This window comes from Phyllobates terribilis, unplaced genomic scaffold, assembly GCF_046119375.1.
Source record: "Phyllobates terribilis strain yellow unplaced genomic scaffold, ASM4611937v1 Scaffold_4__5_contigs__length_816908805, whole genome shotgun sequence".
NCBI lineage: Eukaryota > Metazoa > Chordata > Amphibia > Anura > Dendrobatidae > Phyllobates > Phyllobates terribilis.
The window spans coordinates 78,524,921-78,542,719 of NW_027362764.1; positions in this window are offsets into that span (position 1 = coordinate 78,524,921).

Below are 17,799 nucleotides of genomic sequence, written 5' to 3' on the forward strand. Positions count from 1 at the left end.
CCCACGGTTGGCAAGTTGGAACTGTGAGATTCACTACGTGCACCACTGGTGTTTTGTGGAAAAGCACATGTAAGATTCTGCAACAGTCTCTGCTGATACTCCTGCATGCGTGCATCCCTTTCTATGGCAGGAATTATTTCTGCAAATTTACTTTTGTACCGGGGATCTAACAGTGTGGCAACCCAGTAGTCAGGATTATTTCTAATTCTCCCAATTCGAGTGTCATGTTGCAGGTAATGCAGCAAGAAGGCACTCATGTGTCTTGCGCATCCAGGAGCACCAAGTCCCTGTTGTGTTGGTGGCGAGGTAACAATCATGTTTCCTTCCTCTGTCCTCTCCCCCCAACCTCGCACCACAGAAATGTGATCAAGGTCTCCCTCATCTGATGAGTCTTCCATCAGTTCGTCCTCCACTTCTTCCTGGGCTCCTGCACCTTCCTCACTAGTTTGGCTGCTACCATGCGCCCTGGTAAAACCATCTCCCCCACCCTCACATGCCTGCCGCCTTGGTGCTGCCGACCGTCTGGACCTTGCAGATGTTAGCCCTTCCGCATACAACTCCTCCTCCTCTACTGCCTCCACCTCCTCTTGTGCCACCACCTGACTCCGAATTCTGTTTAACATGTGCTCCAGCATGTAAATCACCGGAATAGTCATGCTGATAATGGCATCGTCAGCACTAAACATCTTCGTCGCCATTTCAAAACTGTGCAGAAGGGTGCATAGGTCCCTGATCTGAGACCACTACTCCAGTGTGATTTGCCCCACCTCTGGATCCCGTTGGCTCAGGCTATACATCAGAACGTATTGCACCAGGGCTTGTCGGTGCTGCCACAGTCGCCGCAACATGTGCAGAGTTGAATTCCACCGGGTAGGCACATCGCATTTTAGCCGGTGAAGTGGCAGGCCCAACGACTTCTGTAGAGATGTAAGTCGCTGAGCTGCGGGATGCGAACGGCAGAAATGAGCACACAGCGACCGTGCCCTCTGCAGAAGGCCATCTAGTCCGGGATAGTGGGCTAAAAATTGCTGGACAACCAGGTTCAACACTTGAGCCATACAAGGCACGTGTGTGTCATTGCCCCGGCGAAGGGCCGCACCCAGGTTTGCAGCATTGTCGCACACTGCCTTCCCTGGTTTCAGGTCCAGTGGAGACAACCATTCATGAAATTGGTTCTCCATAGCTGACCACAACTCCTCAGCTGTGTGACTCACATTCCCAGACATTTCAAAGTAAAAACCGCCTGATGACGTTGAGCCCTACTGCCAGCATAGTAAGGAGGTGTGCAGGATCCCTTCTGCGCAGTTAGAAAGCTTGTGGCATGACCAGACAGGCTTTGGGTGCAGGTGGAGGACCGAGAGGAGGTTGAGGAGGCAGAAGTAGTGGAGGAACTTTGACATAAAGAGGATTGACGCACAACTCGTGGGGACGGCAAGACTTGGACAGCAGTCCCTTGTCCTGCTGTCACCCAGTTACAGCAGTTACCCAGTGCCCAGTCAGCGACATGTAACGCCCCTGTCCATGCCTACTCATCCAAGTGTCTATGGTGAAATGCACCCTGTCACACACAGAGTTTCTCAAAGAAGCGGTGATGTTGTGTGCGCCATGCTGGTGGAGCGCAGGCACACCTTTCTTTGAGAAGTAGTGCCGACTGGGCATCTGGTACTGGGGCACTGCGACGAACATAAGGTCTCGAAAATCCTCTGTGTCCACCAGGCGGAAAGGCAGCATTTCTGTAGCCAAGAGCTTGCAAATGGTGAAATTCAACCTCTTAGCTTTCTCATGGCTAGGAGGAAATGGTCTTTTACTTGTCCACATCTGAGGGACTGAGGGCTGGCTGTTGTGCTTAGACGGGGTTGAGAAGGGTGTCCCCGGAAAACTGCCGGTCTGTGAGGAAGATGCAGGCGGACATGTTAGGTTGCCTTGATCCAAAGGTGGTGCTATCGATGTCGGACAGCGCTGAACACTAGCTGCTGTTACCACCTCCAAAGAAAATGATGACCTGCCAATCACGCTGGCTGTTGCGGGTAAAGAGGTGGCAGGTCTGCGTCCCAAAACAGGTGTGACTGCTGTCCCCCAGTCACAGAGGATGAAGAGGCTGCGGATGCACAAGATGTGGCAGACGGCGGTTGGCCCGGCCGGCTAGGCCGCATTGTAGCACAGTGAGCTTCCCACTGCAACTTATGCTTCATGTCCATGTGCCGGTTCATGCATGAAGTACTCAAACTATGTATTTTTTGGCCTCTACTTAGCTTTTGCTGACAAATGTTACAGATAACACGAGTTGGATCATCTTTATCGATCTGAAAAAATGCCAAGGCTATGCAAGGCTTAGCACCTATGCGACCTGAAGAGCCACCACGACTTGTGGTCAGAGGCAGAGTTGTGTTTGAGGATGCAGTTGTTGACATGCTTCCAGTACTACGTCTCTGTCCAGGAAGGCGCAACCTGACCTCGTCGTCACTAGCATCCTCCTCCACCTCCTCTGCTGACCTCATCTCTTGGCTGACTGTGGGTTGACAGTAAGTGGGATCTCCAACCTCATCATCATCACCCTGTGTGTTATCACACCCGTCGTCCTCAGAGCCAACCTGTTCCTGCCCTGACAAAAAACTAAAGTTGTCGCTCCAATCAGGTATTTGAGTCTCATCATCGTCTTCCTCATTGTCTCCACCAACAGGAGTTACAGTTTGGGAATGAGGGTCTACATTATGGTCAGAACCTTCTGCGTCTGGTCCTGGATCCGACTCATAAAGATTCTGGGCATCAGTGCAGATCATTTCCTCGTCTGGATTGACAGAAGCGCTGGAGCCGACCTCTGATTCCCAGGCTATAGTATGAGTAAACAGCTCTGCAGACTCAACCATCTGTTCTACCTCATACTCAGACGGGCAGCTGGAGATTTGGGAGCTGTGAGGAAGCAAGTGCGATTGGGGTGACACCTCTGAGGACTGGAGTATTTGTGATGCTGAAGTTGATGTGGAGGAGAGCCCACTTAAAGGAGCACTTGATATCCTTTGAAGCACCTGCTGTTTCTGTGCCTCATCTGGATTTTGTAGCGATTGGCGTGGCCGTAAGAAAGGGATCTTATCACTTTGTCCGCTAAAAGAAGTAGACATTTTAGTTTTGCTGGAAGATGGTCTTTCTTCTGCAGATGTTACTGTTGCTTTAACACCTACTCCACGTACACAACCTTTTTTCCCCTTCCCAACACGCCTATTCCCCTTTCCACCAGCAGCAGGCCTTTTTCCACTCATTTTGGTGGTTAACTAATTCACAACTCTGGAGTTGTTTGCACAAAAAAACAATGGATGGGAACCGAGCAGAGCTTAGTGGCCAAACTGTGGTATTAGGCCAAAACTATTGTCTGGGTTAGATGCAGAAAAAAATTATATTCAGTTTGCAACCTGATGGAGGTCAGTATAGATCAGGGGTCTCAAACTCGGCTGGGTATATGGGCCGCACATGGAAAAAATTTGAATTTGGGGGGCCGCATTCTTTGTTCAGTGTGACATTTTTAGTGATACCATTTTTTTTGTATACACCTTTTGAACATTTTTGCCATGTTTATTTTTTTATGGCTTGGGTCGTTATGGATGTGGTGATAATAAACGTGCACTTTTTTGTGTTTACTTTAGTTTACATATAAAACAGCATTTTTAGTGCCCAATATTTTTTCATGCTTTATTTTATTTTTTATTTTTTTTACAATTTTATTTCCCCCAAATGGCCACATACAGTAATATTGTCTTACAATTAGCATCATATAGTAATAATGGAAAACATCTTGTAGTAATGTTCCCCATCCAAGTCCCCATCTTGTACTAATGTGCCCCATCCAGGTCCCCATCCCGGTCCCCATCCTGTGGCTATGTGCCCCATCCCGGTCCCCATGTTGTGGCTCTGTGCCCCATCCCGGTCCCCATGTTGTGGCTCTGTGCCCCATCCCGGTCCCCATGTTGTGGCTCTGTGCCCCATCCAGGTCCCCATCTTGGGGCTATGTGCCCCATCCAGGTCCCCATCTTGGGGCTATGTGCCCCATCCAGGTCCCCTCTTGGGGCTATGTGCCCCATCCAGGTCCCCATCTTGTGGCTATGTGCCCCATCCAGGTCCCCTCTTGTGGCTATGTGCCCCATCCCGGTCCCCATCCTGTGGCTCTGTGCCCCATCCAGGTCCCCATCTTGGGGCTATGTGCCCCATCCAGGTCCCCATCTTGGGGCTATGTGCCCCATCCAGGTCCCCATCTTGTGGCAATGTTCCCCATCCAGGTACCCTCTTGTGGCTATGTGCCCCATCCAGGTCCCCATCTTGTGGCAATGTTCCCCATCCAGGTCCCCTCTTGTGGCTATGTGCCCCATCCAGGTCCCCATCTTGTGGCTATGTGCCCCATCCAGGTCCCCATCTTGTGGCTATGTGCCCCATCCAGGTTCCCATCCTGTGGCTATGTGCCCCATCCAGGTCCCCTCTTGTGGCTATGTGCCCCATCCAGGTCCCCTCTTGTGGCTATGTGCCCCATCCTGGTCCCCATGTTGTGGCTCTGTGCCCCCTGTGCTGTTCTTCACACACATAAAATAGAAAAAAAAAAAAAGATGATTCTCACCTGTCCTCCGTTCCCTCGGCGGCCTTCCTGCAGATGTGGCCCGCAGGCACCACAGAGTCCGACCCCTTGACGATCCCGACCTGGTCCAGGAGGAGCCGCCGACAGCAGCGCTGCATTGCCGCACAGAGACTGTCTCCCAGCACAGCATTTTCAATGTCAGCCGCCGGCCAATCAGAGGCCAGCAGCTGACATCTGCATATGGCAATGACGTCATACTCGCTGCGCCGACACGCAGATATCAGCTGCTGGCCTCTGATTGGCCGGCGGCTGGCATTGGAAATGCAGTGCTGGGAGACGGTCTCTGTGCGGCAATTCAGCGCTGCTGTCGGCGGCTCCTCCTGGACCAGGTCGGGATCGTCAAGGGGGTCTGTGCCTGCGGGCCGCATAAAGCAGCCTCAGGGGCCGCATGCGGCCCGCGGGCCGCGTGTTTGAGACCCCTGGTATAGATGGACTAATAGAACAAGTCCCACACACAGCTAGAAGCCCAAATATTTTTTCAGAGCTAGATGCAGAAAAAAATTATATTCAATTTGCAACCTGATGGAGGTCAGTATAGATAGACTAATAGAACAAGTCCCTCACACTGCTAGAAGGACAAATATTTTTTCAGAGCTAGATGCAGAAAAATATTATATTCAATTTGCAACCTGATGGAGGTCAGTATAGATGGACTAATAGAACAAGTCCCACACACTGCTAGAAGGCCAAATATTTTTTCAGAGCTAGATGCAGAAAAATATTATATTCAATTTGCAACCTGATGGAGGTCAGTATAGATGGACTAATAGAACAAGTCCCACACACTGCTAGAAGGCCAAATATTTTTTCAGAGCTAGATGCAGAAAAAAATTATATTCAGTTTACAACCTGATGGAGGTCAGTATAGATGGACTAATAGAACAAGTCCCACACACTGCTAGAAGCCCAAATATTTTTTCAGAGCTAGATGCAGAAAAATATTATATTCAATTTGCAACCTGATGGAGGTCAGTATAGATGGACTAATAGAACAAGTCCCACACACTGCTAGAAGGCCAAATATTTTTTCAGAGCTAGATGCAGAAAAAAATTATATTCAGTTTACAACCTGATGGAGGTCAGTATAGATGGACTAATAGAACAAGTCCCACACACTGCTAGAAGCCCAAATATTTTTTCAGAGCTAGATGCAGAAAAAAATTATATTCAATTTGCAACCTTATGGAGGTCAGTATAGATGGACTAATAGAATGATGCTATGCCCAAAAGGTTTTACTTCACTAGGTGCAGTAAAAAAATTGGTATTCTATACACAGGTGGTGTAGCTTGCAACACAGATAGGCTACTCCACTGACTAACACACTCTGCAATAGGCCAAAAAGGATTAGCTTTGCTAGATTTAGCCAAATGCTGTGAAAAAAACTTGCACAGCACTGGCACAGACCTGCCTGGCAAAAACTGATAGGAACGATGTAACTTAGTCCTGAAAAGGACTGCAATTACAATTAGTCTTTACTCCCACAACCTATCTATTTAAGAGCACAGACCTGCCTGATAAAAGTCGTAGGAAATGCTGTAACCTAGTCCTTAAAAGGACTGCAATCACAACTATTCCCTACTCCCAAGCTATCTGTACATTTGTGCGAAAATTGGCTTGAAATTAACAAGGTATAGCGCACACAGCAACAGCGGTGCCGTCTAACACGCAGCTGCAACAACGCTCATCTCTAGTCCTGAACAGTGTCCTCCAGTTGCTGAGAGCAGTTGTAGAACCTCATCCGGAGGTCTGTCTCAGTACGATCCTCAAAGACAGTCTGTAACTTTTTAAAGATTGCGGACACTGACTCCTGGTCTGCGGCCAACCAGGTTTCTACTTCTCGCTCCGCAGCACCGGTCAATTGTCCTAATACAACAGCGGCTCTTTGCTTGCCTGTCATAGAGTACATGTCCAGTATACTGTATATTTTCCTTTTGAATCCAGACAGGGTATCCGGTTTGCCGCTGTACTGGGGGAGCCACTTCGCTCCAGGGATGTATGGTAGGGCCATGGGTATGACAGGGGTTACAGGCCCTGCTGGTGGAGCGGCTGCTTCAGCCTGCTCGGCGCCGAGCGCGGGTTGAACATCAGGGCGGTTAACCGGTACTCCGGTGTTGTGCTGTTCTTCGGACATTCTGGCGCTCCCCTAGCGAACCGTGGCCTACCTTCTTTTCTTTTCTTCCGGTAGGCCGCAGCTCCACAGGTGACGGTCTTCCTTCAGGACCTTGCGTCGCTTGCGTCCTACGTCAGAGCGTTCACCGGAGCTAATTCCAGGACCTGGCGCTTCCTGGTTTCACGTCAAGGCGTGGGGCGTGTCCGGTGCTTTGCGCGCTTCATCAGGTACGTCTCTCAGTTTCCCGCGGTTACGCCCTTCTTCCCGATCGGCAGCACAACAATGGCAGCAATCTTCGCCACAGTTAAATACATAGTTTTTGATTAAAGGCGCACAGTACCCGGTGGCAACGGGCATAACACTCCGTCGTTGCAGCGGGCATGGAATCCTGTTCGTGATGCCAGGAAGAGATGACACGCCCAGGGGATGGGGACGACTCGGCAGCCGGGCCTTGTTGTTGCCTGACCTTGGGGGATGTCGGGGTGGTCGGCTCCCGGGCCGGTACCCTGGGGTCACTCTTTAAAAGCAAGGAATGGGGAAAGTTATATGGGATAGGGAAAGTTTGTGACGCCACCCGTGGTGTTTGGTGAGGATCACCAGCACTGCTACAGTCCTCTGAGGCCGGTGATCAGGCAGCTTATTTGACGCAGCTCCCCACAGGTGGAGTGGGGCCTCAAGGCAGCGTAGGAGAAGGGATGCAGGACAGAGGGGACCGAGACGGGTCAGAGGAAGGGTAGAAGAATAGGCACGCACACCGGAGTTCACTTCAGTACCATTACTGGTGGTGTTTCAGGCACGATCCAAGGTACTGTAGGATGAAGGGTGCATATCAGGACTCTCACCAGTGAGCGGGTGTGGGGCCTCCTATTTCTTGCCTTTTCCTGATAAGTTTATGACCTGCCTGGAGCTAGGCCTAACTTGGTCTCTGTCTTGCACCGGCTGACCTGGTGGTAGGGCCTTCTGTTGGAGATCACACACCCCGGTCTCTTGGGCCTCAGTGACTCCTGACCCTGGTATGAAAGTCAGCTTTTGGTGTTCCTTGGACATGTAGTTCGCCAGGGGTTCCAGTTGTTTCTGCTGGGCCTTAGGGATCCCTGAAGACGCGGACCTGGTGTCCGGTAAATGCTTGTGGGGTGAGCTGGTTAAGCTCCTCTGCCCCCTATGTAGCTCGCTTACTCCACTTGCCTTCGTCCGCGCTCGGGGCCTTCACTAGGCTTCACACTGGCAGTAGGCCTCGCTACTCTTCACCGCTCTTACGGCGTCAGCACGCCCTAGGCTCACTAACTGAGCTCACTGAGTCTGTACTGACCTGGTAACTTCTCTGGCTGCAGCAGACTGACTGACTGCCTAGCTCCACCTTCCCTTTTTATATCCCTATCCGGGCTCCCTCTGCTGGTCTGAAGTGGAAGGTGGAGGTGTGTGAATGTTACGAGGGCCTCTTGTGGAGGAATCCGTCCATTCACCCCTCTGGGATCTGTGGCACCAATGTGCAGCAGGGCGCCACATTAATATGACAATATTTGAGGTTGTTTGTGTAAAGAGTTGGAGGGGATCCTTCTCGGGCACCACCCCTGGTTTAAAAATTGTTGTAATTCATGCAGAATGGAGGTGAAACTATAGAGGACCCCACACTGATCCATAGAGTTTAATAGAAACGGTCACACATCCAGTGGCATAGCTACAGTCCGTTGGGCCCTGCTACAAAATTTGGGCCTGGGCCCCTACCTGCATGTTGGTCAAATATATGGGCCCTTGTAGCATTCTAGGTTCTATAAAGACATGCATATTCAAGCTGTTTTTCAATTGGACAAGGCTGGTTGACAGGTCTGGTCATATGCTCCTCCATCAGCAACCACAGGAGAGCTGTGCAGTCTGTGAGGAAAGTGTGCTGTCCCCACAGACGGCACATGGATGAGAAAAACAGATGTGTGAACATAGCATAAGGCCCTGTTCATACAGCACTTCCGTCGTTTTGTCTGAAAGTAGCAGACTACATTTCTCTCCATGTCTGAACAAACGGACAGGTTCAGAAAAAAAGCACAGAGTTCATTAGAACTCAGTTCATGACATTGCATGCTATGGCCCCATTGGGGATCAGTCTGAATCCCGTATGAGTCCTGTTTTTAGGCGGATTCAGAATGCACTGCAGAAATGCAATATGAACAGGGTCTAAAGTACAAACAAGCTCACTGACAGATTCATTGGTAACTTATTCTGTAGTTTGCTGTGTTCTGTCTGTGATACACATAGACAGTAGAACCTAAATGGTGCAAAATTTAAACAACCTATGTTAGCTGCAAAAAAAATTAGTAAAAAAAATAATACAACCTTAAAGTGTCCATATAGCCTTTAAATGGTAATTGTTCTTTCAAGTAACTTCAGAATAAGCGATCATGTGTGTGTACTTGAAGTATAACACTATCTCTGACCAATATGTGACTTACATCCTTCATTTAATCAGTTTTCCCCTCTGCAGGCTCTATAACTTACTGGGAACCTGCCCGGAGTAATTAGTACCCAAAACTAAAGGTATAGCTGTATAGGTGCTGTTGCTCTGAATAAATCAATACCTTTCGGTCACAGTTGTACTGTTCGTGAAAACCTGGCAGCTACTAATAGAGCTTCCACAAACAGGCTTAGCGCAAGCCACTCCATTTACCAGATCCCATAGCTTTCCCTGGCCTTCACCCTTTAACCCCTGTATAGTGGTTTTGACTTACATCGGGACTCTTGGGCATAAGCGATGGAGTCAGCTGCCAGTCGGTGAAGCAAACTGGCAGCAAGAAAAGTCTTCACTCGGGGTTGATATCAAGAGGTCAGATCAAAGAGAAAATCATAAAGCAAGTGGGTGATCAAAATACAAGCCGGGGTCAGAAAATGGGGTAAATCAGGAAGACACAAGAAAAGGAGGGAATCGAGCTATACCAAATAAGCAGAACTTATTGACTGGCAGTGGAAGTCAGAGCTTCAGGGGTTTAAAGAGCAGACAGCCTCGCCTACAGCTCTCAGAAAGGAGTAATTAAAACCAGAATAGAATTAACCCCATAGATCCCGAATTTAGCAGCACCAAAAGTCCCAGGAATAAAATAGAACAATCGCTGTCACACGTAGCCAGCAAAAAAGGCACAGCGCCGCCCAGCAGCCAAAGTGTAAACAGAGGGGACAGGAACCGGTAGATCTTACAATTTCTTTTAGAAATCCATCTCTATGTACTGTGCCCGATTTCTCAGCAATGGCCAGGAGGATTTCTACAACAAAAGTATTGATTTACTAAGGCTAAAAGTGCCTATACAGCCATACTTTTAGCTTAAGTTAGGAATTCCTCCTCGTAGGTTCTCTTTGATTTGCAATTGACTCTGAACTAGTGGGATAAGACTAACTGCTATGATTTCTGCTATACATAGCACAGCACATAGAGATGCTAAATAATATGATTGATTTCAAATAACTAATGCAAATTGGCTGGATAATAGAAAAGAGGAGAAAAAAATTCCCAATACACATTAGATTAAAATCGTTTGAACCCCCCCGATAATGGCAGGATCAGCTGACAGTCTAATCAAAAAAGGGAGAGGAAGGAAAGGGAAACTTCCAGCACCATAGAAAAAATGTAAGGATAAAAAAATCACATTTATTTTGAAGCTTACTTCATTAAAAATATGGGAACGATAAAACCAGGAAGAATTAAAAAAGGTGGGGAATAGCGCATAAGAACCTTTCATGTTTCGGACTAACCTAAGTCCTTATCCACGAAAGGTTCATATGCGCAATTTTGCCACCCCTTTTTTTCCTTCCTTCTGGTTTTATCATTCCCATATTTTTAATGAAGTAAGCGTCAAACTAAATGTGATTTTCTTTTTAGTCTTACATTTTTTCTACGGTGCTGGAAGCTTCCCTTTTCTTCCCCTCCCTTTTTTGATTATTCCGTACCTACTAACGACATGGTGCCGAATCCGATCTCTACTGGCACAGAGCGGTCACAGAGCACTGCTGCCTGTTGTGCCTGGTGCCTATCTCTGCTGGCACAGTGCATTCACAGAGCACTCCTGCAGCTTCCGCAGATGTCCCATCGACAGAGGAGCGTCAATCACACCCCATCAACAGAGTAGCTGGTAGAAGAAGAGCTGATATGTTGATATGGAGTAGCTGAATTGCTGGCAGGAGCAGTCGGTGCTGGGTAGAAAAGGCAGGTAGTTAGCATCTACCTGCCTGTTAATTTTTATGCCCATGGTATAAAAAAGAATAGTCCTGGGCATCCCCTTTAATCCAAATGACCAAAAGATTGGTATATAAAATGAGAAAAGTGGGACTTGGGGAAAATATGTGTAACTGGGTTAACAACTGGCTCAATGATAGGAAAAAATGTTTGGTTATTAGTGGAACACATTCGGATTGGACCACAGTTAACAGTGGGTTCCCAGAAGTGTCAGTACTGGGCCCTCTTCTTTTTAACATATTTATTAATGACCTTGTAGGGGGCATACAGAGTAGAATTACAATATTTATTTTCAGATGATAGTAATATACAGAAAGATTTATGTGAGCTGAAGGTTTGGACTGAGAACTATAGTTTTAATTTTTATTTCATAAATCAATAGTATGCATGAAAATAAGAAACTTTAATAATACGTCTCAGAGAAAGCTGGTTCTTTCTCCTCCTGGACTGATATTTCACTCTCAATTCTTGAGTAAAATCTGTATTCAGTCAAGAAAGATTTTTCCATTACTGAGAGATGACAGTTGGTGCTTTATAATTATATGGAGGGGGAGGAGCTAGAGCAGATGTGGGCAAAGTGCTGCCTGTAGACCACAATCAGGCCTTTGGCTGTTCTGTTGTGGCCCATGGACTAGGACAGCCAAGGAGTTTTATGCAGTGGTGTCCCGCATCATGCGTCCACCCTCCATCCAGCATCTTACTTTCACTTGTATCTGTATCCACAGGATAGGATACTGGTAAAATCAGTGATGGAACAGAGAGCGTAGCAGGCGAGATGAAGTCACTACATTGCGCCAGCTATGCCTCAGTACACGGCTCAGACTGGATCCGCAGGGGAACGGGGTGAGGTGAGTAGTTTATTTTTTAATTTTTACATCTTATCCATGGAGTCTGTGTGGGGGACATCATACTGTGCATATGGTCTGTGTGGGGGACATGATACTGAGCATGGGAACTGTGTAAGGGTATCATTAAGCATGGGGGCTGTGTGGGGAGCCTGTGTATGGACATAATACTGTGTAAGGGGGCTGTGTGAGGACATAATACTGTATAAGGGGGTTGTGTGGGGACATAATAGTGTGTAAGAAGGCTGTGTGGGGATATAATAGATATAATACTGTGTAAGGGGGCTGTGTGGAAACATAATACTGTATAATAGGGCTGTGTGGGAATATAATACTGTGTAAGGGGGTTGTGTGGGGACATAATACTGTATAAGGTGGCTGTGTGGGGACATAATATTGTCTAAGGGGCTGTGTGGGGACATGATACTGCGTAAGGGGGCTGCGTGTGGACATAATACTGTATAAGGGTGCTGTGGGGGTACTTAATACTGTATAAGGGGGCTGTGTGGGGACATAATCCTCTATAAGGGGCTGTGTGGGGACATAATACTGTGTGAGGGGCTGTGTGGAGATATAATACTGTGTAAGCGGGCTGTGTAGGGACATAAAACTGTGTAAGGGGGCTGTGTGGGGGCATAATACTGTATTCACTGAAGAAAGATTTTACTCATGAATTCAGAGTCCTCAGTGGTTGATATCTTTTAATAGCTAACTGAAAAGATGGTAACAAATTGCAAGCTTTCGAGACTACACAGGTCTCTTCATCAGGCATAGTATAACACAAAATTTGAAGAGTCACATATTTATACACAACAAGACACAGAAATGATGCAATAAATGATACAAGTGACGTAAAGCAGAGCTATCATTATGGGAGAGGGATAAACAGTTGAGGCCGTAAATATTGGAACAATTCATAGATAAGGAGTGTGAAAGTTTTATTGTCCTGTGATTGAGGTCTGGTCCATGATTGTGATGCCCCCACAAGGTCTGAGAAGCACATTCCTTATTTTATATAGAAAGACATAAATCCATGCGACACATTCATTCCTGCACTGAATGTGTCAAAGGTTGTCATTAGTTTGTGTTCCCATACTCTCCTGTCTCTCTGAGTTACTATTACCAGTACATAATATCCCACACCAAAATGGATTAAATGCCTACAAAGTATTCATGGAAAATACAGAAATTGATGCTGATTCTATGGTGAAACTTACAAAATTCATCCTAACCTACAATTACTTTGAATTTGATAACAACATGCTGTATATCTACAGGAGACTGGTACAGCGATGGGAAGTAAAATGGCATGGCTAATCTTGAAAGTGAGTTTTTGTCCTCATGTCCCATCAGTCCTCTGGCCTACTACCATTACATTGATGATATTTTAATCATCTGGACGGAGTCTGAGCAACAGCTATTGATGTTCCATGAACATTTTAGTCAATCTCATCCCACCATCACACAATCAACTTAACACCCAACTACTCCTGTACTGAAATTAACTTTTTGGACACAATCATTAAGCCACATAACAATGAAATAGAGACATCCCTGTACTAGAAGCCAATCAACCACCCAATATGGGACAGTTTTCATCCAAAACACATAAAAAAATATATTGTCTACAGCCAAGCCATCATTTACAATCAGATATGTTCCAACCCTATTGATAGAAACAAACACCTTGGTGGCCTCAGAAAGACCTTTTTGAATCAGGGCTACCAAGAACAATTGAGAACCAGATTACAAGAGCCACCAGAATATCAAGAAATCATCTCCTACATTACAAAACTAAAAAAGAAAGCAACCGGGTGTCTCTAGTAGTCACCTACAATCCAAATCCGGAGGTGCTAAGGGGAGCTGCACGGAAACTACAACCTTTACTACAAAAAGATGCCTGATTATAATCGATACTTCCAGACCCCCCACTTCTGTGTTTTAGGCAGCCCCCAAATCTAAGAAACATCATTGTCAGACGCTCCCTGTCCTCTCCAACATCTACAGGAACCTTTTCCTGCAACCAGAAAAAATGTAAACCTTTATAATGACCACGGACAAGATAAAGATCCCCAACTTACATTAGGACTACAAGATCCCAGGTACTTTCAGCTGCATCACATCTAATGTGATGTACTTAATTATATGTACCAAATGTTCAAATGGGGGTCTGTATGTAGGGGAGACAGGGCAAAAACTTAGAACAAGGATGAATTCTGATCGCCACACAATAAAAGAAAAAGAATAGATCTACCTGTGGCCAAACATTTTTGCATCCCTGATCACAGCATCATGGACATGAAATTACTGGTATTAAAAGGTAACTCAGAGAGACAGGAGAGTTTAGGAATACAAACTAATGGCAACCTTTGACAGGGCCGGCGTCAACACTCGGCGAACCCGGGCAAGTGCTGGGGCCCTGAGCAAGCGGGGCCACCCACTTGCCATCGGATACCCCGACACGCCATTGGGCCAGTGAGTCGACGGGGTCCAGTGCCAGCACCCACAAGTGGGCCCCCTCACTTCCTCAGGGCCCCGGCACTTATACTTACCTCTCCTTGACCCTCCGCAGCTCCTGCGTCTTCCGCGTCTCCTGACACTGTCACGTATCAGTGCAGAGGACGCGATGACATCACTAAAGCACTCCCTCTGCTCTGAGTATTTGATTTTTTATTTTTTTTGAATGTACGGAGCAATATATGGGAACCATACTGTTTGGAGGTATATTTGGGGCCCATACTGTTAGGAAGTATATTTGGGACCCATACTGTTTGGAGGTATATATGTGGCGCATACTGTTTGGAGGTATATATGGGGCCCATAATGTATGGAGCTATATATGGGGCCCATAATGTATGGAGCTATATATGGGGCCCATACTGTATTGAGTGATATATGGGCCCAGACTGTATGAAGCTATATATGGGGCCCATACTGTATGGAGCATTATATGGGGCCCATTCTGTATGGAGCATTATATTGGGCCCATTCTGTATGGAGCATTAAATGGGGCCCATTATTCTGTATGGAGCATTATATGGGGCCCATTATTCTGTATGGAGAATTATATGGGGTCCATTATTCTGTATGGAGTTTTATATGGGGTCCATTATTCTGTATAAAGCATTATATGGAGTCCACTATTCTGTATGCTGCATTGTATGGGGTCCATTATTCTGTATGGAGCTTTATATGGGGCCCATTATTCTGTATGAAGCATTATATGGGCTCCACTATTCTGTATGGAGCATTATATGGAGTCCATTATTCTGTATGAAACATTATATGGGGTCCATTATTCTGTATGCAGCATTATATGGGGTCCTTTATTCTGTATGGACCTTTATGTGGGGTCCATTATTCTGTATGAAGCATTATATGGGGTCCATTATTCTGTATGAAGCATTATATGGGGTCCATTATTCTGTATGCAGCATTATATGGGGTCCATTATTCTGTATGGAGCTTTATATGGTGTCCATTATTCTGTATGAAGTATTATATGGGGTCCATTATTCTGTATGCAGCATTGTATGGGGTCCATTATTCTGTATGGAGCATTATATGGGGTCCATTATTCTGTATGAAGCATTATATGGGGCTCATTGTACTGTATGAAGCAATATATGGGACTCATTACTCTGTATGGAGAAATATATGGGGCTCATTATAGTGTATGGAGGACTATGTGGTGCCCATAATACTGTATGGGGGGCTATGTGGTGCCCATAATACTGTATGAAGGACTATGTGGGGCCCATTATTCTGTATGAAGGACTATGTGGGGCCCATTATTCTGTATGGGGGACTATGTGGTGCCCATAATACTGTATGGGAGACTATGTGGTGCTCATAATACTGTATGAAGGACTATGTGGTGCCCATAATACTGTATGGAGGACTATACTGTCCGGTCTGCACTGTGCGCTGCGAGGATTCGCTGGTTTCTGAGCTGTTGTAGACTTTACAATAGATATCACTCATGTAATGTAAGAAGTAAGTGAAATCTTTGGCATTGTACTATACCTATATTTCTCTGCTGTATCTGTGCATCATGAATCGTGGTATTTGTTAAAGGGGTCCATGAAGACTCTTTCGCCCGGGGCCCACAAAATTCTAGATCTGGCCCTGACCTTTGACACACTCAGTGCAGGAATGAATGTGTCGCATGGATTTATGTCTTTCTGTATCAACTAAGGAATGTGCTCCTCAGACGTGGTGGGGGCATCACAATCATGGACCAGGCCTCAATCACAGGACAACAAAATTTTCATACTCCTCATCTATGAACTGTTCCAATATTTACAGCCACAACTGTTTATCCCTCTCCCATAATGATAGTTCTGCTTCACGTCACTTGTCTCATTTATTGCATTATTTCTGTGTATTGTTGTGTATAAATATGTGACTCTTTGGATTTTGTGTTATTCTATGACTAATAGAGAGACCTGAGTCTCAAAAGCTTGCAATTTGTTACCATCTTTTCAATTAGCCATTAAAAGCTATCAACCACTAAAGACTCTCATATCAAAATATTTTTCTATCTACTGGATAACGCGGTGCAAAGATATATATTTTTCCTGTACTTATGAATTGAGAATTTTGATAGTGAAAGATCAGTCCTTTACTAACTCCCTTCTACCACTCTCTTACTACAACCTTCTTTCCTTCTCTGTCAAGAACGGTCTCCTCACCCGTGACACCCCCACTTACTATACACACAGAAATCTATGTGCCATTAATACCCAGCAACTCATGAACAATCTACAGTCATCTTTAGCCCCCATCCTCTCCCTCTCCTGTCCAGACTCAGCATTGTCACACTATAACAACACATTGTAGAGTACCCTGGATGAAGCAGTACCTGCTACACGCAGAAAGACGGGGCATAGACAGCAGCCCTGGCACACGATGTAAACACGTTTTCTCCAGCGCTGCTCAAGGTGAACTGAGCGTCTGTGGAGAAAATCACTCTCGGCAGAAGACTTCATCCACTATAAGTGCATGCTCAAAACTTATAACTCTGCTATCCATCTGCCTAAACAAGTCTACTTTACCACTCTCATCACAACTCGAGCCAACAATCCTAAACGACTCTTTGAAACCTTCTACTCCCTCCTGAGCCCTAAATAACAGACCCCCGTCACCAACCTAAGCGCTGACGATCTGGCCACTTATTTCCTACAAAAAATCATTCATATCCGTCAAGGCATTTTTGCACAATCCCCTCAGAGTCTGGATCCCCTTCCCTCCCGCACCTCAAGTTCACTTTCCATCTTCAAGTTGGTCACAGAAGAAGAAGTGACCAGACTCCTCGTTTCTTCTTGCCTTACAACCTGCAACAGTGACCCTATTCCCTCACATCTCCTTCAGTTCCTTTCCCCAGCTGTCACTACCCACCTAACTAAAATATTTAACCCCTCTCTTTCTTTGGGTATCTTTCCCTCTTCATTCAAACATGCCATCGTAACCCCTTTACTTAAAAAGCCATCCCTGGACCAGAACTGCACTGCTAACTACAGACCGGTCTCTAATCTTTCCTTCATCTCTAAACTCCTGGAATGCTTGGTTCACTCCCATCTAATCCGCTATCTCTCAGATAACTCTCTTCTCGACCCTTTACAATCTGGTTTACGCTCTTCACACTCTACTGAAACTACCCTCACTAAAGTCTCTAATGATCTACTAACAACTAAATCTAATGGTCACTACTCCCTGCTGTTTCTACTGGATCTTTCTGCTGTTTTTGACACTGTGGATCACCAGCTCCTCTTCACTATACTCCGCTCTATAGGCATCCAGGACACCGCTCTCTCCTGGTTCTCCTCCTATCTCTCTGGCCGCTCCTTTACAGTGTCTTTTGCTGGCTCTTCTTCCTCTAATCTTCACCTTACTATCGGGGTTCCACAAGGATCAGTCCTAGGTCCCCTCCTCTTCTCCTTGTATACTGTCCCTATTGGACAAACCATCAGCAGATTTGGTTTCCAGCATCATCTCTATACTGATGAC